General features: G+C 36.4%; 1 pseudogene; it reads right to left on the reverse strand.

Moving 5' to 3' along the window:
- Nucleotides 1–9,565: 9,565 nt before the first annotated feature.
- Nucleotides 9,566–12,537, reverse strand: LOC124895192 (annotated as a pseudogene).
- Nucleotides 12,538–14,966: the final 2,429 nt, after the last annotated feature.

Genomic DNA, 14,966 nt, shown 5'->3' on the forward strand with positions numbered 1-14,966 from the left:
CCATCTCACCTTGAGGCCCAAACTTATGTCACGTGTCAAGTGACATGGCATCCTAGTCAAATTAAAGAACGATGAAGCAAGACCACACACATCAAATGATGTGGCAATCCAAGTCAAGTTCAAGAACCAATAAAACATTGCCAAGTGTCTCAAATGACATGTTTTTGGCCAATCACAAGCGACCTTGTCACATAACATTTGTGATAAGCTTGAAAATTGAATGGACAAATCAAAATGAGGCAAAAGAGGTTATTTACACTTGGACTGCCTACCCCCTACAACTATAAATAAGATGGTTATACAATTTTTTGAGGTCATTCTGCAAGCAGTGGAGGAAGTTTCTGCATTGACTACACAACTCCTCAAAGAATTGACCAACGAAGTTCTACCCGTAGATCAACTCGACAAGACGAAGTGTTGTTAGACAATTCCTGGAGATCCAAACACATTTCTAGGAGGATTAAATCACCCGAAAGTTCGAGAATTATGCTATAAAAATCCCTCGAATCACGAGAAAACTTAGGAGAGAAAAATCAAGAGAATAATAGAATTGTACCCGTAAATTTAGGTTATAGAAAATCATTATTTCTTTTAATTTATTTTTGCTTGCAATTAATTTTCCGCACCACAAAAATTTGTTGATAACACATGTATAACCACAAAAGTGATGACTACACCAAGTACAAATGACACAAAACGACCAAGGAAAGACACTAAAACAACCCACAAATCGCATAAAACAATCTACAAGGTACAAGAGATCAAACGGCTAAAAGATGACAACACAAGAACCCAAGATTACTAGGTGTTCAACATCAAAACAGCAGCTACACCAGAAGAACAATATGATAACAATAGGAATATAACACAAGAACAATATAACAACAACACACGGCTTCCCTAGAAATAGCTACAAACTAGTACAACGATTACAGGAACAAAAGATAGGAAGTGTGATATACAATATTACAAACTATAAGAAGTAAGGTATATATTCAATAACAAGACCCTTAACACACGTAATATCAACACTAACACTCTACGATGACACAAGAGGGCTTTCACCTCTCAAACACCAAAATTTCTAACAATCTCTTGCAACACTAGTGATTCCACGCTAGTATCACCCGAGCTACGGTTGCTCTCACTCTCTCTAGAGGAGTTTCTTTCAATACATTCAAAAACTAAGAAAATAAACCCTAAAAGTTTCTATTTATACAATATTACAAATAATAGAGAAATGACAAAAGAGCCCTTTCATTAAAGGGCTCCAAAAGTAGCCCCTTAAGTGCACCAAAAGGATGGTTTTGGGCCTCCTTCACACTTAGGCTTATGCACTCTTCCATGCGGTCTTCAAAATACTCAAAAAGTGTCCAAGGTCATGATCGTACTCGTATGCTCCATTCCATCTTGAGAGGAATTTGCCCACAAATTCACGGCCTCACCTCTTTTACAAAGGCACTTCACAATCTCCTTCACACGGCTACACATCTTCTACATCTTCCTCGCCTTGCATTTTAACCACTTCTTTCACTCTATCTTGAGGTTTCCCATCAACCTTAGCCAACTCAATTACTGCTTCTACCCCAAGATAGTAAATTTTCCCTCTTTAGGATCACGTTCCTCACTAACCTTGTTCACCCACCCTTGGCATATGAAGCATTGAAATCCGTTTGGGATTGGAAGTAGAAATTGGTTTACCTTTGTACCTAGTGGACTTTTTAGGGGTAACCTTGGTTCTCACAGTTTGAATAAGCATGAATGAGCTCTCTTTGAGCTCCCTTTCAACCTCCAATGCCGCTTGGAAGATGCCGTCAATGGTGTCAAACTTATGAAATGTCATGCGAGTGGAGATGTCCTTTTCAACCCGACTTTGAATCACATGATGTCATGACTAACTTGTTCTCCCCGGTGATCTAGTTTCAACATCAATTGTTAAAATTCGTCGTAGTAAGCCATGACACTCTTGCTCCCTTGCCTAAAATTCTACAATTTGGCAAGGATCTCATGTCTATAAGTCTCGGGCAAGTATCTTTGCCGCATAAGGTTCTTCAACCAAAACCAAGAAGGAGGTTGTCCCCCAATCATCTCATTCCCAAACCATTTAACATACTCCCACCATGTATTAGCATACCCTTCAAAGTGATCTATAGCATAGAAACTTTTATTTTCTATAGTGAGATCATTAAATTGGAATATCTTGCCACAAGACGACTCACACGAAAGGTAGGCTTTAGGATTACTCTCACCTTTTAAAATGGGAAGGCTCACTTGGAATTGAGACCTACATCTCGGTTTGGATGGCCATCTCTCACCTCTCGGCCTAACTCCCCATGTATAGCTCTAATTCTTTCTTCCCTCAAGTAAACATCATCATACGGACCATAACCATCATGTTTTCCTCCCCTACCATAGCCCTCAACATGGATGGGCGTATTTGGGTTAAGTGGAACTTGTAGTGGCGGGATTGGATTTGGACAGTGAGGTGATTGGTCAAGTGGAGTTTGGATGAGAGGGTTCAGGTTTGGTGATGGTATTTGGGTTCTAAGACCTTCTTATTAGGCTTGGTGGAGTGGAAGATGGTTTGGTCTATCTTGTTCTCGGCTTCGAGAGTAAAGATTGGTTGGATTTGTGGCAATTAGCGGATACAACATTTGGTGCAAGGTCTCGGGAGTATTAGTTGGAGAATTTTTTTGAGGGGTGGAAGGTCGAATCCTTTGTCTTTCCACACATTCTAATCGCCAACTCATTGATGCCACATCCGTATCTAATTTCTCAAGACCCACATTCAACCTAGCCACATCTTGGGATATAGTTTCAAGGCAAGCCAAAATGAGATTGATGGCATTATTGTCTATTGTTTGAGCATTTGAAGCCCCGGGTTCCATTGTGGTTGTACCAAAAATAACCCTTCAAGTTATGGTCCAACAAGACACCCAATCAGTCCATAACGTCACACAAAACAATACAATACAAATTCTCCAAAATAAAACACACATTAGTTCAAAACAACCTCTCATAATGAGATCCCACATTCAAGTTTCTTCAAACTCAAGCTCAATAATGATGGATGACTCAAATAACCTCCAATTTAGCTCAAATTCGAACCCTATAATCCTATAGTGTTAGATAACACAAATCAAACACCAAAAACACAAGAAAAATACAAAATCAAAAACTCAAAATTTGACCTAGGGTCAAAAACGAGTGTAGTACTTTTTTTTTGGGAATTTTCGATTTTGACACTTCTGTTTTGTTGGGATTTTCAATTTCTAGACTCTAATAGTGTTAGGGAACAAGGATCTAACACTAGAAACACACAAAAATCAAGTTTTTTTTAAAAATCCTAAAACCATGAACCGTAACTTTTTTCTTTTTTCTTCTTTTTCACTTTTTTTTTAATTTTCAAGATAACAACCCCAATATTGATTTTGTTGGAACAAAATAAAACATCACTATGATACCAAATGATGCAAAACAACCAAGGAAAGACACCAAACAGCCCACAAATAACACAAAACAGTCCACAAGGTTGTAGGGACCAAACGGCGACAAGATGACAACTCAAGAACCCAAGATTACTAGGTGTTTAACATCAAAACAGAAGCTACACCAGAAGAACAAGATGATAACAATAGGAACAGAACACATTAACAATGTAACAACAACATATGGCTTCACTAGGAGCAACTACAAACTAGTACAACGATTACACGAACAAAAGATAGGAAGTGTGGCATACAATATTACAAAAAATAAGAACCAAGGTATATATTCAATACCAAGACCCTTAACACTTGTAATATCAACACTAACACTCTATGATGACACAAGAGGGCGTCCAGCTCTCAAGCACCAAGGTTTCTAACAATGTTTTGCAACACTAGTGATTCCACACTAGTATCACCCTAGTTACGGTTGCTCTCACTCTCTCTAGAGGAGTTTCTTTCAATAACATTCAAAAACTAAGAAAATAAATCCTACAAGGTTCTATTTATACAACATTACAAATAATAGAGACATAACAAAAGAGCATTTTCATTAGAGGGCTCCAAAAGCAGCCCCTTAAGTACACCAAAAGGATGGTTTTAGGCCTCCTTCACACTTGGGCTTATGCACTCTTCCATGCGGTCTTCAAAATACTCAAAAAGTGTCCAAGGTCATGATCGTACTCGTATGCTCCATTCCATCTTGAGAGAAATTTGCCCACAAATTCACGGCCTCACCTCTTTTATAAAGGCACTTCACAATCTCCTTCACACGGCCACACATCTTCTACATCTTCCTCACCTTGCATTTTAACCTCTTCTTTCTCTCCATCTTGAGGCTTTCCATCAACCTTAGCCGATTTAATTACTACTTCTTAAACAATTTTTCCTCTCTTAGGATCACGTTCTTCCGGTTTGGGCACTCACTAGCCTTGTGCCCCCACTCTTGGCATTTGAAGCATTGAAATCCCTTGGAATTGGAAGTGGAAATTGGTTTACCTTCATACCTAGTGGAGTTTTTTGGGGTAGCCTTGGTGCTCTCGGTTTGGATAACCATGAATGAGCTCTCTTTGAGCTCCCTTTAAACCTCCAATACCGCTTGGAAGATGCCATCAATGGTGTCAAACTTATGAAGTGTCATGCGAGTGGAGATGTCCTTTTCAACCTGACTTTGAAGCAAATGATGTCATGACTAACTTGTTCTCCCCGGTGATCTAGTTTCAACATCAATTATTGAAATTCGTCGTAGTAAGCCATGACACTCTTGCTCCCTTGCCTAAAATTTTACAATTTAGCAAGGATCTCATGTCTATAAGTCTCGGGCAAGTATCTTTGCCACATAAGGTTCTTCAACCAAAACCAAGAAGGAGGTTGTCCCTCAATCATCTCATTCCCAAATTGTTTAACATACTCCCACCATGTATTAGCATACCCTTCGAAGTGAGCTATAGGATGACAACTTTTTGTTTCTTCGACGAGATCATTAAGTTGGAAGATTTTGTCATAAGACGACTCCCATGTAAGGTAGGCTTTGGGATCACTCTCACATTTGAAAACGGGAAGGCTTACTTTGATGGAATTGAGACCTACATCTCAGTTTGGATGACCATCACCACCTCTTGGCCTAACTCCCCATGTATACCCCTCATTCTTTCTTCCCTCAAGTAAACATCATCATACAGCCCATAACCATCATGTTGTCCTTCCCTACCATAGCCCTTAGCATGGATTGGTCTATTTGGGTTAAGTGGAGCTTGTAGTGGCAGGATTAGATTTGGATAGTGAGGTCTTTGGTCAAATGGAGTTTGGATGAGAGGTTTCGAGTTTGGTGGTGGTATTTGGGTTCCAAGACCTTCTTGTTAGACTTGGTGGAGTGGAGGATTTTTTGGTCTATCTTTTTCTCGGTTTTGGGAGTAAAGATTGGTAGGATTTGTGGCAATTGGTGGATATAGCAATTGATGCAAGGTCCCACTAATTGATGCCACATCCTTATCTAATTTCTCAAGACCCACATTCAACCTAGCCACATCTCGGGACATAGTTTAAAGGCCAGCCAAAATGAGATAGATGGCATTATTGTCCATTGTTTGAGCATTTGAAGTCGCGGGTTCCATTGTGGTTGTACTAAAAATAACCCCAAGTTATGGTCCAACAAGACACCCAATCAGTCCACAACGTCACACACAACAATACAATACAAATTCTCAAAAACAAAACACACGTTAGTTCAAAACAACCTCTCTCAATGAGATCCCACCTTCAAGTTTCTTAAACTCAAGCTCAATAATGGTGGATGACAGAAATAACCTTCAATTTAGCTCAAATTCGAACCCTATACTCCTATAGTATTAGAGAATACAAATCTAGCACCAAAAACCCAAGAAAAACACAAAATCAAAAACTCAAAATTTGACCTAGGGTCGAAAACGGGAGTAGTACTTTTTTTGGGGGATTTTCGATTTTGGCACTTCTCTTTTGTTGGGATCTTCAATTTCTAGACTCTAACAGTGTTAGGAAACTAGGATCTAACTCTAATAGTGTTAGGGAACAAGGATCTAACACTGGAAACACACAAAGATCAAGTTTTTTCTGAAAAACCCTAAAAACGTGAACTGTAACTTTTTTTTTTCTTCTTTTTTACTTTTTTTAAAATTTTCAAGATAACAATCCCAAGATTGATTTTGTTGGAACAAAATCAAACCTCACTTTGATACCAAATGATACAAAAAAACCAAGTAAAGAAAACAAAACAACCCACAAATCGCACAAAAACAGTCCACAAGGTACAAGAGAGCAAACGGCTACAAGATGACAACTCAAGAACCCAAGATTACTTGGTGTTCAACATCAAAAAAGCAGCTACACCAGAAGAACAAGATGATAACAATAGTAATGGAACACAAGAACAATGTAAAAACAACACACGACTTCACTAGAAACAACTACAAACTAGTACAACGATTACAGGAACAAAAGATAGAAAGTGTGACATAGAATATTACAAAATATAAGAACCAAGGTATATATTCAATACCAAGACCATTAACACTCGTAATATCAACACCAAAACTCTACGATGACACAAGAAGGAATCAACCTCTCAAGAACCAAGGTTTATAATAATGTATTGCAACACTAGTGAATCCACACTAGTATCACCCTAGTTACGGTTGCTCTCACTCCCTCTAAAGGAGTTTCTTTTAGTAACATTCAAAAACTAAGAAAATAAATCCAACAAGGTTCTATTTATGCAACATTACAAATAATAGAGAAATGATAAAAGGGCCCTTTAATTAAAGGGCTCCAAAAGAAGCCCCTTAGGTGCACCAAAAGGATGGTTTTGGACTCCTTCAGACTTGGGCTTATACACTCTTCCAAGTTGTCTTCAAAATACTCAAAAAGTGTCCAAGTTCATGATCGTACTAGTATCATTATCTCCATCTTCAGAGCAATTTGCCCACAAATTCAGGACCTCACCTCTTTTACAAAGGCACTTCACAATCTCCTTCACACAGCCACACATCTTCCTCACCTTGCATTTTAACCTCTTCTTTCTCTCCATTTTGAGGATTTCTATCAACCTTAGCCAATTTAATTACTACTTCTTCCCCAAGATTGTACGATTTTCCCTCCCTTAGGATAATGTTCCTTTGGTATGGGCTCTCACTAGCCTTGTGCCCCTACTCTTGGCATTTGAAGCATTGAAATCCCTTGGAATTGGAAGTGGAAATCTGTTTACCTTCGTACCGAGTGGACTGTTTGAGGGTGGCCTCGGCACTCTTGGTTTGGACAACCATGAATGAGCTCTCATTGAGGTTACTTTCAACCTCCAATGTAGCTTGGAAGATTCTGTCAATGGTGTTGAACTTATGAAGTGTCATGCAAGTGGAGATGTCCTTGTTCAACCCGACTTTGAAGTGCACGATGTCATGACTCACTATTTCTCCCCAGTGATCTAGCTTCAACATCAATTGTTGAAATTCGTCATAGTAAGTCATGACACTCTTGCTCCATTGCCTCAAATTGTACAATTTGGAAAGGAGCTCATGTCTATAAGTCTCGGGAAAGTATCTTTTCTGCATAAGGTTATTCAACCGAAACCAAGGAGGAGTTCTAGACTCTAATAGTGTCAGGGAACAAGGATCTAACTCTAGAAACTCACAAAAATCAAGTTTTTTTGAAAAACCTTAAAAACGTGAACAGTAATTTTTTTCTTTTTTCTTCTTTTTTCACTTTTTTTTAATTTTCAAGATAACAATCCCAAGATTGATTTTGTTAGAACAAAATCAAACTTCGCTCTGATACTAGATGAATTAAAACGACCAAGGAAAGACACCAAAATAGCCCAAAAATCACACAAAACAGTCCGTAAGGTACAAGTGACCAAACGACTACAAGATGACAACTCAAGAACCTAATATTACAAGTTATTCAACATCAAAAAAGCAGCTACACCAGAAGAACAATACGATAACAATAGGATCGGAACATAAGAACAATGTAACAATAACACACGACTTCACTAGAAATAACTACAAACTAGTACAACGATTACAGGAACAAAAGATAGTAAGTGTGACATACAATATTATAAACAATAAGAACCAAGGTATATATTCAATACCAAGACCCTTAACACTCGTAATATCAACACTAACACTCTTCGATGACACAAGAGGGCGTCCACCTCTTAAGCACCAAGGTTTCTAACAATGTTTTGCAATACTAGCGATTCCACACTAGTATCACCCTAGTTATGGTTGATCTCATACTCTCTAGAGGAGTTTCTTTCAATATAATTCAAAAAATAATAAAATAAACCCTACAATGTTCTATTTATACAACATTACAAATAATAGAGAAATGAAAAAAGATCTCTTTCATTAAAGGGCTCTAAAAGCAGCCCCTTAAGTGCACCAAAAGAATGGTTTTGGGCCTCCTTCACACTTGGGCTTATGCACTCTTCCAAGTGGACTTCAAAATACTCAAAAATTTTCCAAGTTCATGATCGTATTCGTATCAACAAACTACAGACCACATGCAGCATTGCCAATCCCCTATGGTCCTCTTCGTCTCAGTACCAAGTACCAGATCACCATTTACGGGTAATCTATACAACACCTCAACGTCTTGCAAGGTGATAGTTGCTTCACCTATTCTAAAGTAGAAAGTATGTGTTTCCTCCAACGCTCAACTAATGAAGTGATCAAATTATGACTGATAGCAGGCTTATTACATTTATAAACACCATACAATCAAGATAATTTAATCACTTTTAAAACTTATGGATGGATAGGATATTTTTCAACGAGCTTCCAAAAACTTCCATCACCATTTCTCATATTAAGAATCATAGCAACACTTCCATCCCATATATTTCGTGACCTATGAGTGAGTTGTTCAGTTAATACAAATAGTTCAAGTGGCCCAGGATCCAACTTGTATGAACTGTCACCAGCCATAAAAAAAGTACCTATACATAAGTGAATATTTTCATTATAATGAACAAATTAATCATCCATAAAAAGGAAAAAATTGTTCTCTTAAACGTGAACAATGTCTTCAAATAATTTTTTTCTCCTTTAAAAAATATCCCAAATTGAAAAGAAATTTAATTCCATCTGTTCCGAAATCAAAATTTAGAGCATAGTTGCCTAATTTTTGAGAAATATAAAAGTTTAAAATAGAGAGTTAAGTTGAGTCTTGGAAAATAGAGAGTAAATTCATATAAAAAATAATACTAAAGAAGCACCCTTTCTATGGCGCTTGAGGCTAGGGTTCTGCAATCCGAAACACAGTTGAATGAACATTACTTGGATGAAATTGCATTAACAGTCGCATCAACCAATTGCTAAAAAATCGGAGTATCCAGAGTAGTCAAAAGACAAAGATGAGAGAAAAATGCATTTTTTTTTAGAATTAGGGCCACTGGTTACCCCTAAAAGTATTTAGTGTGTCATTTATTTGGTTGAAAAAAAAAGATAACAGCAGTCACGAATTACTTATTACAGTAACGTTTTATGGTTCGTTAAATATCCACACCGTTAAGTTTTGACTCTTATATTTTTTTAATAAAATTAATTGGTAATATCTCAAATTCTTGTTAAAGAATGCAGAATAAGTATAATTAGCATTCTGACTATTGTCCATTGCTTCCCCATCACAAAAAGTGACAAGTCCTTTGTGATTTGAAGACTTGGCCAATAACAATTCTGTATCTAGTTTTTGAAACTCCAGCGCATCGATTCTGCACATTATTTTCCCCATGTGTGGGAGTTTAAACATACAGTTGAAAACCAACCATTCACTCCCTTTACCCCTTTTCTTCATTGTTCTCAATTCACTTGCCAATTCTTCAGTTGTCATCTCCTCAACTTGTAATCTAAGGCAAAGAAGATTTGCATAATTGAGAAGTCTTCTTTTTGTCTCCTCAAATCTCCACTGATCATTGGTTGATTCTTCCTCAGTTTTCTTTATGGATGTAAATCTCAAAGCCTTTCTTCTATGCCCAATGGATTTAATAATTGGAGGCCATTGAATCCCTTCCCCCATGTCAAAATCCACTATATGAACGGTTTATGCATCATCAGACACGACTTCTATAATTGCTGAGTTAGCAGCAAAATGAGCAAATTTCCCTAATGGGAAAAATTGGTAGAAGACCTTGAATGTTGCTTCAATAGTCTTACTTGATTCTTATCTCAAGTAACTTCCTTGATCCTGTAACTCCCCGAAGTTTTTCCTAGCTAAATTTTTGTTCCTAAAGTATCAAGCATTGGCTTCTAGAATGATTTATACTTATTTCCCTATGGAATTCCTTAGATTTCAAATTTTCATTACGTAGATGATCCAAAACGGACACTCGGTGAAGGAGTTATGACTAATTTAAGTCCTAGTCGTAAAACACCATCATTCCTGTCTTTGGCGCATCGCGGAGAGGGTGTAAATGACGATGGTCAATTTTCAGTGAGACTTTGCGATGGTGGCACATCGTGGAGTGGGCCAAATTACCATTCGTCACTTTCAAGTGAGCCACCACGATAGTGGCACATCGGGTGGCCCATAAGATCGGGTTCCAGTTTAAATTTTTCCTATTTTGTTTAGAAGTTAACAAGGGTATTTTGGACCTTTTCCCAGTCTCTAAAAACATTCAAACAGGAGATTAAGACCTCTACAAGCATAATATATGATATTCTCAAGATTTCCCTCAAAACAAAAACCCTAGTTCATATACTTCTCCTCTAAGAAACTCAAGATTCAATAGTGGGTTTTCAAAATTGATTGGAGATTTGGAATCCCCAAACCGTAGGCTTCAAGGATCATCCATTATTCTTCATAATCGAGGTACGTGGAGTTTTTCCTAAAATCTCATGGTATAGAAATCATGATTTTAAGAAAGAGATTTTTGAATTTATGAATACATTTATGTTTTAGAAGCTTCGATAATATTATTTTGGTCTTTAGGCCTTCCTCCAAATTGATTTGAATTGTATATATGTACGTATGCATTGAAAACCATGAATTGTGAATTGAGAGCATGAAATATATAATCTCCCTCTCCAATTACTTTATTGTTTGATTTACAAGTTATGAATCCTTAAATTTTATGGTTTACAGAATGATTCAAGATACTATTTGTCTTATGTGAAATTCATGATGATTAAGAATGGGAGAGAGGAATTCTTTAATGATTTTAAATGTTGAGATTGATAAACAAAGAAACTGCAGGAATGTTTTTGAGATGTTGGCCACTACTTATTGAAATTATTGAATGAATGGAAAGCCTTTGTATGATTTTTGACCTATGATTTGAGATATGACTCTTCTTACACTATATGCATGATCAAGTGGCCTAAACATTGTTTTAGAATGAAATAATTATATATGGCTCAGAATAACGACTTGCAAGTCTTGGTATGATGATATCAACTCAGACAATGCCATAACAGACACATACTAATACAGAAATCAGATTTTCATGTTTTAGAATTTCAGAATGATGCATGTTCAGAAAAGGCTAAAATAGGGCATAAAGAGATTATAGGTGGTTCCTTGAAGAGGGCATGCGTTCAGATAACTCATTTTCCAAAATCGTGATTTTTCGATCCAGGTATATTATATTACACTAGCCTAGTACCGTGTGGCATATCAGAATCAGAGACTCCAACCTCTGTGGCATACTTGGGTTGGGGGCTTCCCTGTTGAGTCAATGGCGGATTCCATATAGCCCGCAAAATAACAGAGTAATAGGGGAGTGCCACCTAACTCTGAAGTAATACAAAGAACAGACATTCCATTGACAAGAATGATTTATGATTTTCAGAAAAATGCCCATGTGTTTTGAGAAGTGTTTATTCATGATGTTTTAACAACTTGCTCTCCACCGTTTTACTTATATAAATATTTTATTTTGGATTACTTTGCGTACCAGTACATTGTATTGACCCCCATCCCCCCTACCTCTCAAGTTCTGAGGATCAGTCTAGGGGTCCAAATAAGTAGTAAATTTCATAAGACAGAGTTGCAGTGTCCAGTTGGTGAGCCTTCTATATTTCGAAAGTCCTGTTTATTTTCAGACAATTATTAGTAGTTACGGTTTTGGTCTACTGGGGGCCTTGTCCTAGCTTTTAGATTGTGTTAGTGAGTATGTAATAGAGATTTCACAGACGATATCCAGATGTTGTTAGTTAATTTTGGATTTCGTTCTTCAATGCTAAATTCATATCAGATTTATGACCATGATTCTGTCTTGCTATAATTTTCATATTTCCTTATTCACGTATGAATGGTGTATATGATTTAAAGATAGAAGGGTGTTCGGGCCTTCATGGTTCGAGATGCTCGTCACGGCCAGGGCCTCAGTTCGGATCGTGACAGATCCTCTATTTCCTAGAATAAGTTAGAAGCAACACATTCCAGCAATTCACCTAAAGGCTCCAATATTTCCTGGAAGTATAAGTAAAGTAGCACTATTTGTTGATGGCAAGAAATCCAGAGGAATCTTGATCCTTGGAGTTGAGTGAAAAATAAGTTATACCATGCTTTCCATTTTCATAATCACTTTGGATGCCACAAAATTCAGTTTGATGGAAAGTTGAACATCATGAGTTGTGAAGAAGCTTTGGTTGCATCTTCTTGATGCTTTCTTACAAGGAAATAAGAAATTTTTCCTTTTTTTGTAGCTTTGTGTTTCAGTGTTTGATCCGTATGACTGGGGTAGGTATATATATATAATATAATAGGGGAAATTTTTAAATAATTTCCGTTGAAAAGAAATCTCAAGAAGGTAAGTCATAACAATTGAAATTCCAACTTAGAGACATCTAGGAAATTTTGAGTTTTACATAGGCTTAAGTCATTGACAGACCCTCAAACTTATCCCAAAACTTCACTTAAGACTCCTCAACTAAGGCCTATACCTATCAGGCTCCTAACCCACCTAAATTTTGATCCAATTGGGCCTTTTTTGTCCAATCAGCTAAAAGCTCAAGTGTGTGTCATACACACGTGATGATGTGGAAAAAAGGGCTAATTGGAAGCTGACACGTGGCATTGTGGGTCCAATAATTATTAAAAACTAATTATAACTTTTTATAAAAAATAAAAATAAAAATTGGTCCCCTTCAACCCCCCTCCCCACCCGTCCCCTTCAACCCCTACCCCACCCTCACCCCCACCCCACTTGCTCTTTCATCTTCTCTCCGTTTTCTTGCCATCTTCTTCTTCATCCTCTAATTTTTTTTATATCTAATTTAAGAGAGTGAAGATAATCAAAAAATGTTTTCTTCTACCTCCCCCCCCCCCCCCCCCGCCCCTTGACTCCCTCTTATCATCTTCTTCTCCATTTCTATAAAAAAAATCTGCATTTTTTTAGAAATCTTATTTATTTACCAATCTAATTCATATTTATTGTTATTTTTCTTGTTGTTGAGGTGTGGGTTCCTTAGAATTTAAATTCTTTAATATTATCAAGTTAGCCTAAAAAAATAAAGTTTTGCCGGAATCAAATTTACTCCACATAAATAAGAGAAATGTATTAACATGCTAAAGTTCATGGCTTCCACTGCTTTTCTTTTCTTTTATTTTTTAATTGAAAATTGTTAATTGTATTAACAAGATTGTTAAAAATTGAAAAAAAATATATAGATGAAGAAGATGGCTGGGGCTGGAGGGGGGGGGAGGGCCCTGCTTTTTCTTTTTAAATTGAAATTTGTTATTGTATTAAAATAAATTGAAATGTGACATTAAACAAAAACACCATTTGAGACACTATTCACGTTCCCAAAGAAAGTGTGTCAAATCAGCATTTTGTGTCTGTTAGGTACCAATATTAGTACTTGAGGAGCCTGATTGGTACAGACCTTAGTTGAGGGATCTAAGTAAATTTTCGGGACAAGTTTGAGGGTTTAGCAATGGCTTAAGTCTTTTACATATTAAGAGGATTTGATGTATACGCCATGTAAATCATTTTACAATTATCATATCATCATTTGAATAACCGGGCTAGATAGACTGTATTGGTTGGTTTTCGTCAGCCGATTAATAAAACTTTCATTCACCCCCCACCCCGCACCCACCCCAAAAAAAGGGAAAAGAGGATACATACATTATAAATGATACATATATACCCTTCATTATACTTCGAATACATATTTTTCCCTACCATTATAGTCTGGGATTATATATATCTTTGTCACTAACGGTTGCCACGTGTCAACCTCACATAGGGTTAACCCATCCCTTCAAAATTTTTATTCAGATTCAATAATTTTTCAGATTCAACCCATAAACCGACCCTATATATCCACTAAAAATTCTCACCCTTCCCTCTCTTACAATTCAGTCTCCTCTTCTTCCCTCACTTAGATTTCAACCAAAAACCCTAGCCTACCATTGATGAAATCAGTATCATGAAATTCTTGACAGCTATAAAAGTGGAATAAATTTCATCAATGGTCATTTAACTTTGCGTCTATTACTCAAAAGTGATTTTTCTTTCATTCATTACACAAAAATTATTTTACTTTGCTCCGGCCATCACAAAAGTTACTATGGTCGGATTTATTTTACAATAATCCAACCGAAAACTACTGTGACAACCTTAATTAATTCTAAATTTTAATTTAGAAGAATATAATATATTATCCATATTTTGACCCTTTTATATGTGTCTAACCCAATTTATTTTATGAATTATATAATGGAAGAATATTAATTTCTTAATAGATCAGGCTACCTAGTGAAAACTATTTTAATAAAAATAATTTGGTTGATATTTTTATGCAACTAAAATTATACTTATATATAAGGGTGGATACAAAAATTTGGTAGTCCTCACAATAATGTTATGGTAGTTTTAATTTTCTTAAACTCCTCTAAAATTGAGGCATGTGTTGATAAAATATTTTTCACCTTTAAAATTATGACATGTAATTGATAAGATTATGATAATTTTAATTTTAAAAAAATTATTTAAAA

Source organism: Capsicum annuum, unplaced genomic scaffold, assembly GCF_002878395.1.
Source record: "Capsicum annuum cultivar UCD-10X-F1 unplaced genomic scaffold, UCD10Xv1.1 ctg80523, whole genome shotgun sequence".
NCBI classification, from domain to species: domain Eukaryota; kingdom Viridiplantae; phylum Streptophyta; class Magnoliopsida; order Solanales; family Solanaceae; genus Capsicum; species Capsicum annuum.